The sequence below is a fragment of the Pelobates fuscus genome, chromosome 2 (assembly GCF_036172605.1).
Source record: "Pelobates fuscus isolate aPelFus1 chromosome 2, aPelFus1.pri, whole genome shotgun sequence".
Taxonomy (NCBI): domain Eukaryota; kingdom Metazoa; phylum Chordata; class Amphibia; order Anura; family Pelobatidae; genus Pelobates; species Pelobates fuscus.
The window spans coordinates 182819658-182832914 of NC_086318.1; the positions used below are offsets into that span (position 1 = coordinate 182819658).

General features: G+C 41.9%; 1 protein-coding gene across 1 annotated transcript in view; it reads left to right on the forward strand.

Moving 5' to 3' along the window:
• Positions 1 to 13257, forward strand: part of LOC134586250 (CD109 antigen-like) — a 128586-nt gene that overhangs the window by 97245 nt on the left and 18084 nt on the right. The window lies entirely within an intron of this gene.

Here is a 13257-nt window from a genome sequence, read left to right on the forward strand (position 1 = left end):
TTTGTGCTACCTTCTATGAATAACCATAGGCACTTGTTCCCATGGACCTACTCAGGATATCAGAGGGAATTATTAGAATTACTTATTTTTACTGAGAGCAGCAATATTAATATTTTTTTCTTTATACACATTTGTTCACTGTCCCTATACATTATACATTGACATTATACATGTATACATTAACGGATAAACTAAGCTACTTACACTAATACTTAAAGTTAGAGATGTCGCGAACATAACATTTTCCGTTCGCAGACGGCGAACGCGAATTTCCGCAAATGTTCGCGAACGGGCAAACTGCCATAGACTTCAATAGGCAGGCTAATTTTAAAACCCACAGGGACTCTTTCTGGCCACAATAGTGATGGAAAAGTTGTTTCAAGGAGACTAACACCTGGACTGTGGCATGCCGGAGGGGGATCCATGGCATAACTCCCATGGGAAACTACATAGTTGATGCAGAGTCTGGTTTTAATCCATAAAGGGCATAAATCACCTAACATTACTAAATTGTTTGGAATAACGTGCTTTAAAACATCAGGTATGATGTTGTATCGATCAGGTAGTGTAAGGGTTACGCCCGCTTCACAGTGACAGACCAAACTCCCCGTCTAACGCACCACAAACAACCGCAAACAGTCCATTTGAACAACCGCAAACTCCCCATTTGCACAAGGTTGGATACCAAGCTAGCCATGTCCCGTTTCTTGTCCTCACTGATGTCATTGAAGGTCTCTCTTCCTCCACCCAGCCACGTACAACACCAAGGGTCCCCGAAAGGTGACAACAAGCCCCCTGGGACACCTGCTGTGTTTGGTCTTCCACCTCCTCAAAGCCACCTTCCTCCTCTGACTCCTCTTCTTCAGACTCCTCTCTCTGCGTTGCCTCTCTCTGCGTTATTATAAGGTGTGTTAAGTAGTACTATTCCTATCAGTTTAATACCTGTTACGTCCCCTATCAGGGGACGTGTATATGGCATCGATTTTAGGAACCGGGAGATGGAAAAGATGCTTGGTCAGTCCTCCTACTTCAAATTTGGGGCACTGTGCGTGCAATCTAATGTGTCACCAGATAGGAGTGGTGTGTTAAGTAGTACTGTTCTTATCAGTTTAATCCCTGTTACGTCCCCCTCATCAGGCCTTTTTTAGTCGCATGTATCGCCCACTGTCAGTCCCTTCGGGATCCATCCCTCATTCATCTTAATAAAGGTGAGGTAATCTAGACTTTTTTGACCTAGGCGACTTCTCTTCTCAGTGACAATACCTCCTGCTGCACTGAAGGTCCTTTCTGACAGGACACTTGAAGCGGGGCAGGCCAGAAGTTCTATCGCAAATTAGGATAGCTCAGGCCACAGGTCAAGCCTGCACGCCCAGTAGTCAAGGGGTTCATCCCTCCTCAGATTGTCGATATCTGCAGTTAAGGCGAGGTAGTCTGCTACCTGTCGGTCGAGTCGTTCTCTGAGGGTGGACCCCGAAGGGCTGTGGCAATGCGTAGGACTTAAAAAGCTCTGCATGTCCTCCATCAACAACACGTCTGTAAAGCGTCCTGTCCTTGCCGGCATGGTCGTGGGAGGAGGAGGATTACTTTCACCTCTTCCCCTGTTAGATTCCCGTTGTGCTGTGATATCACCCTTATACGCTGTGTAAAGCATACATTTTTAATTTATTTTGCAAATGCTGCATCCTTTCCGACTTGCGGTAATTCGGTAACATTTCAGGCACTTTCTGCTTATACCGGGGGTCTAGTAGCGTGGACACCCAGTACAGGTCCTTCTCCTTCAGCCTTTTTTATACGAGGGTCCCTCAACAGGCACGACAGCATGAAAGACCCCATTTGCAAAAGGTTGGATGCCGAGCTACTCATGTCCCATTCCCCGTCCTCAGTGATCTCACTGAAGGTATGTTCTTCCCCCCAGCCTCGTACAACACCACGGGTACCAGATAGGTGACAACGAGCACCCTGGGATGCCTGTTGTGGTTGGTCTTCCTCCTCCTCCTCAAAGCCACATTCCTCCTCTAACTCCTCTTCCTCACAATCCTCTTCCAGCATTGCCGCAGGTCCAGCAAGCGATGCTGATAAGGCTGTTTCTGGTGGTGATGGTGACCACAACTCTTCCTCTTCCTCTTCACGCTCATCTACGGCCTGATCCAGCACTCTTCGCAGGGCACGCTCCAGGAAGAAAACAAATTGTATGATGTCGCTGATGGTGCCTTCGGTGCGACTGACTAGGTTTGTCACCTCCTCAAAAGGACACATGAGCCTACAGGCATTGCGCATGAGCGTCCAGTAACATGGCAAAAAAATTCCCAGCTCCGCAGAGGCTGTCCTAGCACCCCGGTCATACAAATAGTCGTTAACGGCTTTTTCTTGTTGGAGCAGGCGGTCGAACATTAGGAGTGTTGAATTCCAACGTGTCGGGCTGTCGCAAATCAAGCAATGAAACAAAAAAAACAAAGTATATACACTAGAGATGTACACGTATACTGTGGATAGCCCCAGGTGAACTTCACAACCACCTATGAAAACGTATAACAAACAAACAAAAGTGGAAACCACCCAGAATACGTATAAGTATAAAAATAGAAAAGGGGACAACCTGATGTAAATCAAATGTCCTTGAATCGAATCTATGAAAAAATTGAAATAGCTTGCATAGCGTAAAAAAGTATATATAAATAGTGGATATAAGTGAGATTGGAAATACACTCACAAACAAACGATAATTCAGGCCTTTCACCCTCACAGGGGTTGTATGATGAGTGTAGGTATCCTCCGACACGATATATGTAAATGTAAAAAATGCAATATAGTGAAGTATGTTTAGAAATATACAAAATCACATTTATTCATTGCACTTACAAAATAGCAGCATAAAAAGGCATCTCTCCATATACATATGGAACTCCTGGTAGTGGTAGTAGAGTGTCCACAGTGGAGATCCAAGACCAATAGAAGAAATGCAGGATCTAAACAAATAAATAAAAACAATAAGCATATATAAAAGTTCGGTTGTATCTGGTTACATCCAACGCGTTTCGTCCTGTCAGATGTCGGACTTCTTCAGGGATAACCTCGGGTCCATCTCTGATGGTATATATATCCTCATAAGCAATTTTCTGAATCCGATACACATGAAAATAAAACTTGCGTTTCGCTAGTGAAACGCAATAATCGAGCGCGAAATCCATAGAGCCTCTCAAACAGTTCCGGGTTGTAGTGCGCATGCGCGTAAAAACGCGCATGCGTCAACTCAAAAGACCGTTACCTACAAGGGACAAAAAACAGAGAACGGCGAAAATATCGCCTGAGCAAATGACCGTGCAAGTTCTATCAATAAAGATCTAAATATAGTGGCGAAATGAATACCCCATATTGTTGATATGTATAGCATGTACACACATATATATCTCAATGCAACTAATGCATATAAAGAATATTACAAAGAATATATATGTAAGTGTGTAACCAAAAACTATACATATAACTATAAATGGGGACTAGATTAGAGTCTGACTTAGTGTATACAATACAGTTAAAGGTATATTAAGCCTCATATAGGTGGAATTCATATATTACATAAAAACATGCACAATGAATGGAATCAAGTATTGAAATACTATATGTAGATCAAAAATTGAAATAATAATGAAATTATAAAGGTACACATATTATAATATTACATAAAAATTATGTTACATGAAAATAACTACATAAAAAGTATTTACATAAAGAGGAGAACATAACCTTATATTTAAACATTCCCAAAGAGAGCGCATGTAGAAAACTTGATTAGATAAGACCTTGTAAATCAATTTCTTGATTAAGCCCCAGATTTAAAGTTTTTAGGTTGAAAATCCACAGAGCCTCTTTTCTAACTAACTCCTGTTGCTTATCTCCACCTCTCCACCCTAATTGGACTGAATCTATTCCAAAGACTTGTAGGGTGTTCCAAGAAAATAAAGAACAAGAATTGCAGTGTCTTGGTACACTGTGATCAATTTTATTTTTCTGTATATTATTATAATGTTCTAATATTCGGGTGTGTAGTTTTCTGGATGTGCGGCCCACGTATTGGGCCCCACAGCCACATTGCAATAGATAAACTACAAAAGAAGAAGAACAATGAATATGATTCTTTATTTTATATGTTTTTTTCGTATATGTACCCATAAAATCATGAATTTTCCTTTTTAAATGTGTACATGTAGAGCAATGGCCACAGCTGTAGAACCCTTGTATTTGGACCTTCAGAAAGTTGTTGCAAGTAGGAGTTATAGGTAATAAACTAGGTGCCAGTTAATTCTTTAAATTATTTGATTTTTTATAGATTACTGTGGGAAAATCCGGTAGTACATCTTTTAGGATCTCATCTCTCTTTAGGATGTACCAATGTTTTTTAAGGATTTTTTCCACCTGTCTCGCTTGGGAGTTATATTGTGTGACAAACGCAAATTCGAATTTGTTATTGGTATTTTTATATTTATCTTTATTTTTATTTTTATTACTCCATTTGAATCTATTTTTTAATTTTTGCTCGACCGTTAAGGGTTCCAAACCCTCTTCGTCTTTATTAATCAAAAACAATGACCTATCAGAATTTAATATTTCAGTTTTAGATGTCTCCATTTTTTGGATATTGTATCCTTTTTCTGCATATCTTTGTTGAATAATTTCAGACTGTTCCAGAAACATGTGGTTATCTGTACAATTCCTTCTGAGGCGGGTGAATTGGCTCTTAGGAATATTCGAAAGCCAGGAAGGATAATGAGTACTGGAATATTCAATCGCTGTATTGCAATCAGTGGGCTTAAAGTACGTCTTGGTTTTTAGCTTGTTGTTTTCTACATATATAGTTAAATCTAAGAAATTTATACTTGAATTACTGGATACTGAAGTAAATTTCAAATTATACTCATTATTATTAACTTGCACCAAAAAAGAATTAAGGCCTTCCAGAGGACCGTCCCAGATGATCAAAACATCATCGATGAAGCGCCGCCACAGGACCAAACCACCCCCATCATGGTCCGCCAACTTGATGTGCTGACGTTCCCAATGGGATACATACAAGTTGGCGAAGCTAGGGGCGAATTTAGTACCCATGGCGACGCCGCATCGCTGAAGAAAGAATTGTCCATTAAACCAGAAAAAGTTTTTGGTGAGTACGAATTGAATACAGTTCACCAAAAACTCAATCTGGGTATCCTCTAGAACTTGTTGTGATTTTAGAGTATCTTGAATACAAGAAATCCCTTTGGCGTGGGGAATGTTGGAATATAAAGCTGTGATATCTGCTGTGGCCAAAAGATAGGAAGGTTTCCACTCTATAGATTGTAAGTCTTGTAAAATATGTCTGGTATCTTTAATAAAGGTGTTATGTAATGGGACATATGGTTGCAAAAATAAATCCACGTACTCTGATAGATTACATGTCAAGGAGTTAATTCCGCTGATAATAGGGCGGCCTGGGTTTTTTTTTGTGTTCTTGTGGATTTTTGGCAAAAAAAAAAAACTGCCACTTTGCAGTTCGGGTTATAGATGTATTTAAATTCATCTGAATTGATAATATGATTATCTAAACCTGTAGTTAACAGTGTATTTAATTCTGCCAAGAATCCAAAAGAAGGGTTGTTGTTTTTCCAAAAGAAGGGTTGTTGTTTCTTCTTGTTGTTTCAATTCTTTCTTCAGCGATGCGGCGTCGCCATGGGTACTAAATTCGCGCCTAGCTTCGCCAACTTGTATGTATCCCATTGGGAACGTCAGCACATCAAGTTGGCGGACCATGATGGGGGTGGTTTGGTCCTGTGGCGGCGCTTCATCGATGATGTTTTGATCATCTGGGACGGTCCTCTGGAAGGCCTTAATTCTTTTTTGGTGCAAGTTAATAATAATGAGTATAATTTGAAATTTACTTCAGTATCCAGTAATTCAAGTATAAATTTCTTAGATTTAACTATATATGTAGAAAACAACCAGCTAAAAACCAAGACGTACTTTAAGCCCACTGATTGCAATACAGCGATTGAATATTCCAGTACTCATTATCCTTCCTGGCTTTCGAATATTCCTAAGAGCCAATTCACCCGGCTCAGAAGGAATTGTACAGATAACCACATGTTTCTGGAACAGTCTGAAATTATTCAACAAAGATATGCAGAAAAAGGATACAATATCCAAAAAATGGAGACATCTAAAACTGAAATATTAAATTCTGATAGGTCATTGTTTTTGATTAATAAAGACGAAGAGGGTTTGGAACCCTTAACGGTCGAGCAAAAATTAAAAAATAGATTCAAATGGAGTAATAAAAATAAAAATAAAGATAAATATAAAAATACCAATAACAAATTCGAATTTGCGTTTGTCACACAATATAACTCCCAAGCGAGACAGGTGGAAAAAATCCTTAAAAAACATTGGTACATCCTAAAGAGAGATGAGATCCTAAAAGATGTACTACCGGATTTTCCCACAGTAATCTATAAAAAATCAAGTAATTTAAAGAATAAACTGGCACCTAGTTTATTACCTATAACTCCTACTTGCAACAACTTTCTGAAGGTCCAAATACAAGGGTTCTACAGCTGTGGCCATTGCTCTACATGTACACATTTAAAAAGGAAAATTCATGATTTTATGGGTACATATACGAAAAAAACATATAAAAAAAAGAATCATATTCATTGTTCTTCTTCTTTTGTAGTTTATCTATTGCAATGTGGCTGTGGGGCCCAATACGTGGGCCGCACATCCAGAAAACTACACACCCGAATATTAGAACATTATAATAATATACGGAAAAATAAAATTGATCACAGTGTACCAAGACACTGCAATTCTTGTTCTTTATTTTCTTGGAACACCCTACAAGTCTTTGGAATAGATTCAATCCAATTAGGGTGGAGAGGTGGAGATAAGCAACAGGAGTTAGTTAGAAAAGAGTGTGGAGTATGGATCATTATTTAATGTGCAGTTTGCAATATATATGTATATATATTTAATACTAATGTACAATAGGTGTATGAAATATTGCAGGCCCTTTTGCTTAGATTTGAAAAAGTAACATTTCAATGACATCCCACAAGGTTAACAGCTAAAAGGTTAAAGTTAAATTAGAACAAACACATGTGCTGTCAGTCAAATGTATACAAAACTCGTTGTAACCTAATTACAGGCAAGAGCCTTCTAGAGAATATTCCAAAAACACATGTGCTGTCAGTTAAATGTATACAAAAACACTTCGTAAGCTAATTACAGGCAAGAGCCATTTAGGGAATATCCCAAACTTAGATATGCAATACATTACATCATGTAACAAGTTAGAAAACCTTTTTGGGAAAATCACACAGGTGGGGGCTGCTTTATGGAGGACAAAATGGCTATTTAACTGAAGGAGAAAGGATAGGATGTTGTCATTCAACCATTATTCCATTCTCACTTGCACGCAGAGCATCATACACAAGGACATATGCTGTCACTAATACTTTGGTAAGATTAATTATTTACTGACTATTTTTGCATTCTGTTACATTCATCCAATACACTTTTATCTTATATTTATTTGAGTCATTGTTTCATTTATTACAATATTTTTACAGTGCCTTTTCGGGTCTTCAGACACTGAATTATTCTAGTGGTAATTATCATCTAGAATGGTTAAAGAAAACAGTATTTATAAGTAATTTGGGAACGGAAGGGTCTACTCCGTATACAGCTATAGATTGCATAAAGACACGCTAAGCTTAGAATGACCCGGAGTGACCTTTTGTCGGTAAAGGTCCACATCATACCTGAAGCGAGCCATAACTATCAAAATTGAAGTATCACCGAAACCGACAAAGAGGCTCTGTGGATTTTCAACCTAAAAACTTTAAATCTGGGGCTTAATCAAGAAATTGATTTACAAGGTCTTATCTAATCAAGTTTTCTACATGCGCTCTCTTTGGGAATGTTTAAATATAAGGTTATGTTCTCCTCTTTATGTAAATACTTTTTATGTAGTTATTTTCATGTAACATAATTTTTATGTAATATTATAATATGTGTACCTTTATAATTTCATTATTATTTCAATTTTTGATCTACATATAGTATTTCAATACTTGATTCCATTCATTTTGCATGTTTTTATGTAATATATGAATTCCACCTATATGAGGGTTAATATACCTTTAACTGCATTGTATACACTAAGTCAGACTCTAATCTAGTCCCCATTTATAGTTATATGTATAGTTTTTGGTTACACACTTACATATATATTCTTTGTAATATTCTTTATATGCATTAGTTGCATTGAGATATATATGTGTGTACATGCTATACATATCAACAATATGGGGTATTCATTTCGCCACTATATTTAGATCTTTATTGATAGAACTTGCACGGTCATTTGCTCAGGCGATATTTTCGCCGTTCTCTGTTTTTTGTCCCTTGTAGGTAACAGTCTTTTGAGTTGACGCATGCGCATTTTTACGCGCATGCGCACTACAACCCGGAACTGTTTGAGAGGCTCTATGGATTTCGCGCTCGATTATTGCGTTTCACTAGCGAAACGCAAGTTTTATTTTCATGTGTATCGGATTCCGAAAATTGCTTATAAGGATATATATACCATCAGAGATGGACCCGAGGTTATCCCTGAAGAAGTCCGACATCTGACAGGACGAAACGCGTTGGATGTAACCAGATACAACCGAACTTTTATATATGCTTATTGTTTTTATTTATTTGTTTGGATCCTGCATTTCTTCTATTGGTCTTGGATCTCCACTGTGGACACTCTACTACCACTACCAGGAGTTCCATATGTATATGGAGAGATGCCTTTTTATGCTGCTATTTTGTAAGTGCAATGAATAAATGTGATTTTGTATATTTCTAAACATACTTCACTATATTGCATTTTTTACATTTACATATATCGTGTCGGAGGATACCTACACTCATCATACAACCCCTGAGAGGGTGAAAGGCCTGAATTATCGTTTGTTTGTGAGTGTATTTCCAATCTCACTTATATCCACTATTTATATATACTTTTTTACGCTATGCAAGCTATTTCAATTTTTTCATAGATTCGATTCAAGGACATTTGATTTACATCAGGTTGTCCCCTTTTCTATTTTTATACTTATACGTATTCTGGGTGGTTTCCACTTTTGTTTGTTTGTCGCAAATCAAGTGCCTCACTGGCATGTTGTTTCGCCGCTGGATATCTGAAAAGTGCGCCATGGCCGTGTAGGAACACCTGAAATGGCCACACACCTTCCTGGCCTGCTTCAGGACATCCTGTAAGCCTGGGTACTTATGCACAAAGCGTTGTACGATCAGATTACACACATGTGCCATGCACGGCACATGTGTCAACTTGCCCAAATTCAATGCCGCCAACAAATTTCTTCCGTTGTCACAAACCACTTTGCCGATCTCCAGTTGGTGCAGAGTCAGCCACTGATCCACCTGTACGTTCAGGGCGGACAGGAGTGCTGGTCCGGTGTGACTCTCTGCTTTCAGGCATGTCAACCCCAAGACGGCGTGACACTGCCATATCCGGGATGTGGAATAGTACCTGGGGAGCTGGGGGGGTGCCGTTGATCTGCAGCAGCAGAAGAGGACTCAGGAAGGTTATGGTTATAACTCGAGGAGGTTATGGAAGAGGATGGAGTAGGAGGAGTAGAGGAGGTGGCAGCAGGCCTGCCTGCAAGTCGTGGCGGTGTCACCAACTCCTCTGCAGAGCCACGCATTCCATGCTTGGCAGCCGTCAGCAGGTTTACCCAATGCGCAGTGTAGGTGATATACCTGCCCTGACCATGCTTTGCAGACCAGGTATCAGTGGTCAGATGGACCCTTGCCCCAACACTGTGTGACAGACATGCCATTACTTCCTTTTGCACAATCGAGTACAGGTTGGGGATTGCCTTTTGTGCAAAGAAATTTCGGCCGGGTACCTTCCACTGCGGTGTCCCAATAGCTACAAATTTTTGGAACACCTCAGACTCCACCAGCTTGTATGGTAAAAGCTGGCGGGCTAAGAGTTCAGACAAGCCAGCTGTCAGATGCCGGGCAAGGGGGTGACTTTGTGACATTGGCTTCTTACGCTCAAACATGTCCTTGACAGACACCTGACTGTGGGCAGATGAGCAGGAACTGCTCAAGGCGAGAGACGGAGTGGCGGATGGTTGAGAGGGGGCATGGAGGGACAGCAGTGGTTGACGTGGCTGAAGATGCTGGACCAGGAGGAGGATGGCGTCTTTGAGTTTGTGTGCTGCTTGTACTCATGTGTTGATCCCATAGGTGTTTGTGATGTGCGATCATGCGCCTTCGCAAAGCCGTTGTATCTAGGTGGGTGTTGGACTTCCCACGACCCAGTTTCTTTTGGCACAGGTTGCAAATGGCATCTCTGTTGTCAGAGGCAGACACACCAAAAAAATGCCACACTGCTGAGCTCTGCAATGACGGCATTCTGGTGGTGGCAACAGCATGCGTTGATTGGCGTGCTGTCTGGCTGACCCCGCATGCCGATGCATGCTGTCTGACTGTGCCACTAGCTCCTTGCGACGACCTCCCCCTGCTTCCAACTCGTCTCCTCCTCCTCTCTGTCTCCCCATCTGAACTTTCCCCCTGTTCTTCTTCTCTTCTAGCGGGCACCCATGTGACATCCATGGATGCATCGTCATCATCAACCGCTTCACTTGTACAACAACTCAGCAAAGGAAGCAGCAGCGGGTACAACATTATCATCACCACACCATACGTCCATGTGTGTAATGCTGCCTGACTGAGACATATCCCTGTTATCTACATCCTCTGGCAATAATGGTTGCGCATCACTCATTTCTTCCAACTGATGTGTAAATAACTCCTCTGACAGATCAAGTGAAGCGGCTGTGGTGCTAGTGTTGGTGGTGGCGGCAGGCAGGCGAGTGGTAACTTGAGAGGTGCCCGAAGCTAAGCTGGAGGAGGATGGTGCGTCAAGGTTCCGAGCGGAAGCTGTAGAAGATTGGGTGTCCTGTGTTAGCCAGTCAACTATGTCCTCAGAACTTTTCAAGTTCAGGGTACGTGGCCTCTGAACACTGGGCATTATTCTAGGGCCAAAGGGAATCACAGCACCACGACCACGACGGCCCCTGCAGGGTGGCCTGCCACTGTCTGTCATTTTTTTTTCGATTAGTAGTACTATGCGTGCAAGCTACTGTGACAACAGATATGAGTGACACTGTGCACTGGCAGAAGTTGGCAGAGTAGACGCTGTAGGCCTGACACACACGCTTGCAGACAACTAACTGCTATTCAATCTATTACAGTCAAAAAATATTTTTTTTTTAAATGTACACTACTGTTACACAAGATATGAGTTGCACTGGTGTGACACTGTGCCTGGCAGGCCCTGAAACGCACACGTGTGAACGAAACTGACTGCTATTATATTACAGTCAAAATTTTTTTTTTTTTTTAAATGCAAGCTATTGTGACAACAGATATGAGTGGTGGCACTGGGCAAGTAGGCACAGTATACACTGTGAGCCTGACACACACACGCTGGCAGGCAGACAACTGCAATTAGATTACACAGGAAAAAAAAAAGCAGACTGATGTTCTAGCCCTAAAAGGGCTTTTTGGGGTGCTGTCCTTACAGCAGGGCCAGATTAAGAGCCCAGTGGGCCTGGTGCTGACAATTATGATGTGCCTAATTACAAAATCTTATTGACCAAAAACACTAAAACAGTCCTACCTCCTAAGCGTCATGTATCTGATGGAGATGATGCTGGAGGGTAACTCATAGGATGCAGCTATGAGAATACACATTCCCTATGCTAATCTCACGCTTTCAAGTAAACCCATACCCCCTAACAGCAGTGTCCAGGAAATAAGGAAGTCTATGGATGGGGTAAAAGGGTGGGCCACTTACACAAATCACATAACCAGAACTGCCGAAAGGGACGAACATGAGGCATTTCTGTGTCCCCATGTCTCCCAGTGTCCCCATGTCATTAGGACACTAAGGGACATTGAGAGACATTGGGACACTGGGAGACCTGGGGACACTGATATACTAGGGAACAATGGGAGACTCTGGGACAATAGGAGACATGGGGACACTGGGTGACTGAGACATGAGGGGACACTGGGAGACATGGGGCACTGAGACAATGTGATACATAGGTGACACTGTGATATATAGGGAACACTGGAGACTTGATAAAGACCTGGGTACAGGTCAAAACGTTGCAGTGTCCAATAAACCAGCTTAAATCTATCACAGTGAGTGCCTGAGATTTTTTTTTTACTAGGGGATACTGAGACACTTGGGGCACTGTGAGAAATGGGGACACTAGAAGACTAGGGGACACTGAGACACTATGGATACTAAGACACTACGGACACTGAGAGACACCATGGACACTGGGAGAGATGGGGCACTGAGACACTCTGATACATAGGGGACACTGTGATACATAGGGGCACTGGAGACTTGATAAAGACCTGGGTACAGGTCAAAACGTTGTGGTGTCCAATAAACCTGCTTAAATCTATCCCAGTGAGTGCCTGAGATTTTTTCTTTTATACTAGGGGACACTGAGACACTAGGAGACATGGGGACACTGGGAGACATTGGGACACTGAGAGACTAGGAAACACAGACACTAGAGACACTGGCACACTACGGACATTAAGAGACACCAGAGACACTGGGAGACATGGGGATACTGAGATACTAGGGACACTGGCTGGGAGACATGGGGACACTGGGAGTGCCCCATGTCTCCCAGGTCTCAAAGACGCCCAGTGTCCCCATCTCTCCCTATATCCCCCAGTGTCCCCATGTCTCTCCATGTCCTCTAGTGTCTCAGTGTCCTCATGTTGCCCAGTGTCCCTTAGTGTTTGTATCCCCATGTCTCCCAGTGTCCCTTAGAGTCTTTGCCCCCATGTATCCCAGTGTCCAGATGTCACTAGGACACTGGGGGACAGTTAGAGACATTGGGACACTGTGAGACATGGGGACACTGGGAGAGACATGGGGACACAGATACTAGGGGACTCTGGGAGACTAGGGGACTCTGGGAGACTAGGGACACTGAGACACCAGGGACATTGGGAGACATGAGGACACTGAGACACTAGGGACACTGGCTGGGAGACAAGGGGACACAGAGAGACTAGGGGCCACTGGGAGACATGGGGCCACTGTGTCCCTAGTGCCTCAGGGTCCCCATGTTCCCCAGTGTCCCTATGTCTCAGCATCCCCAAGTC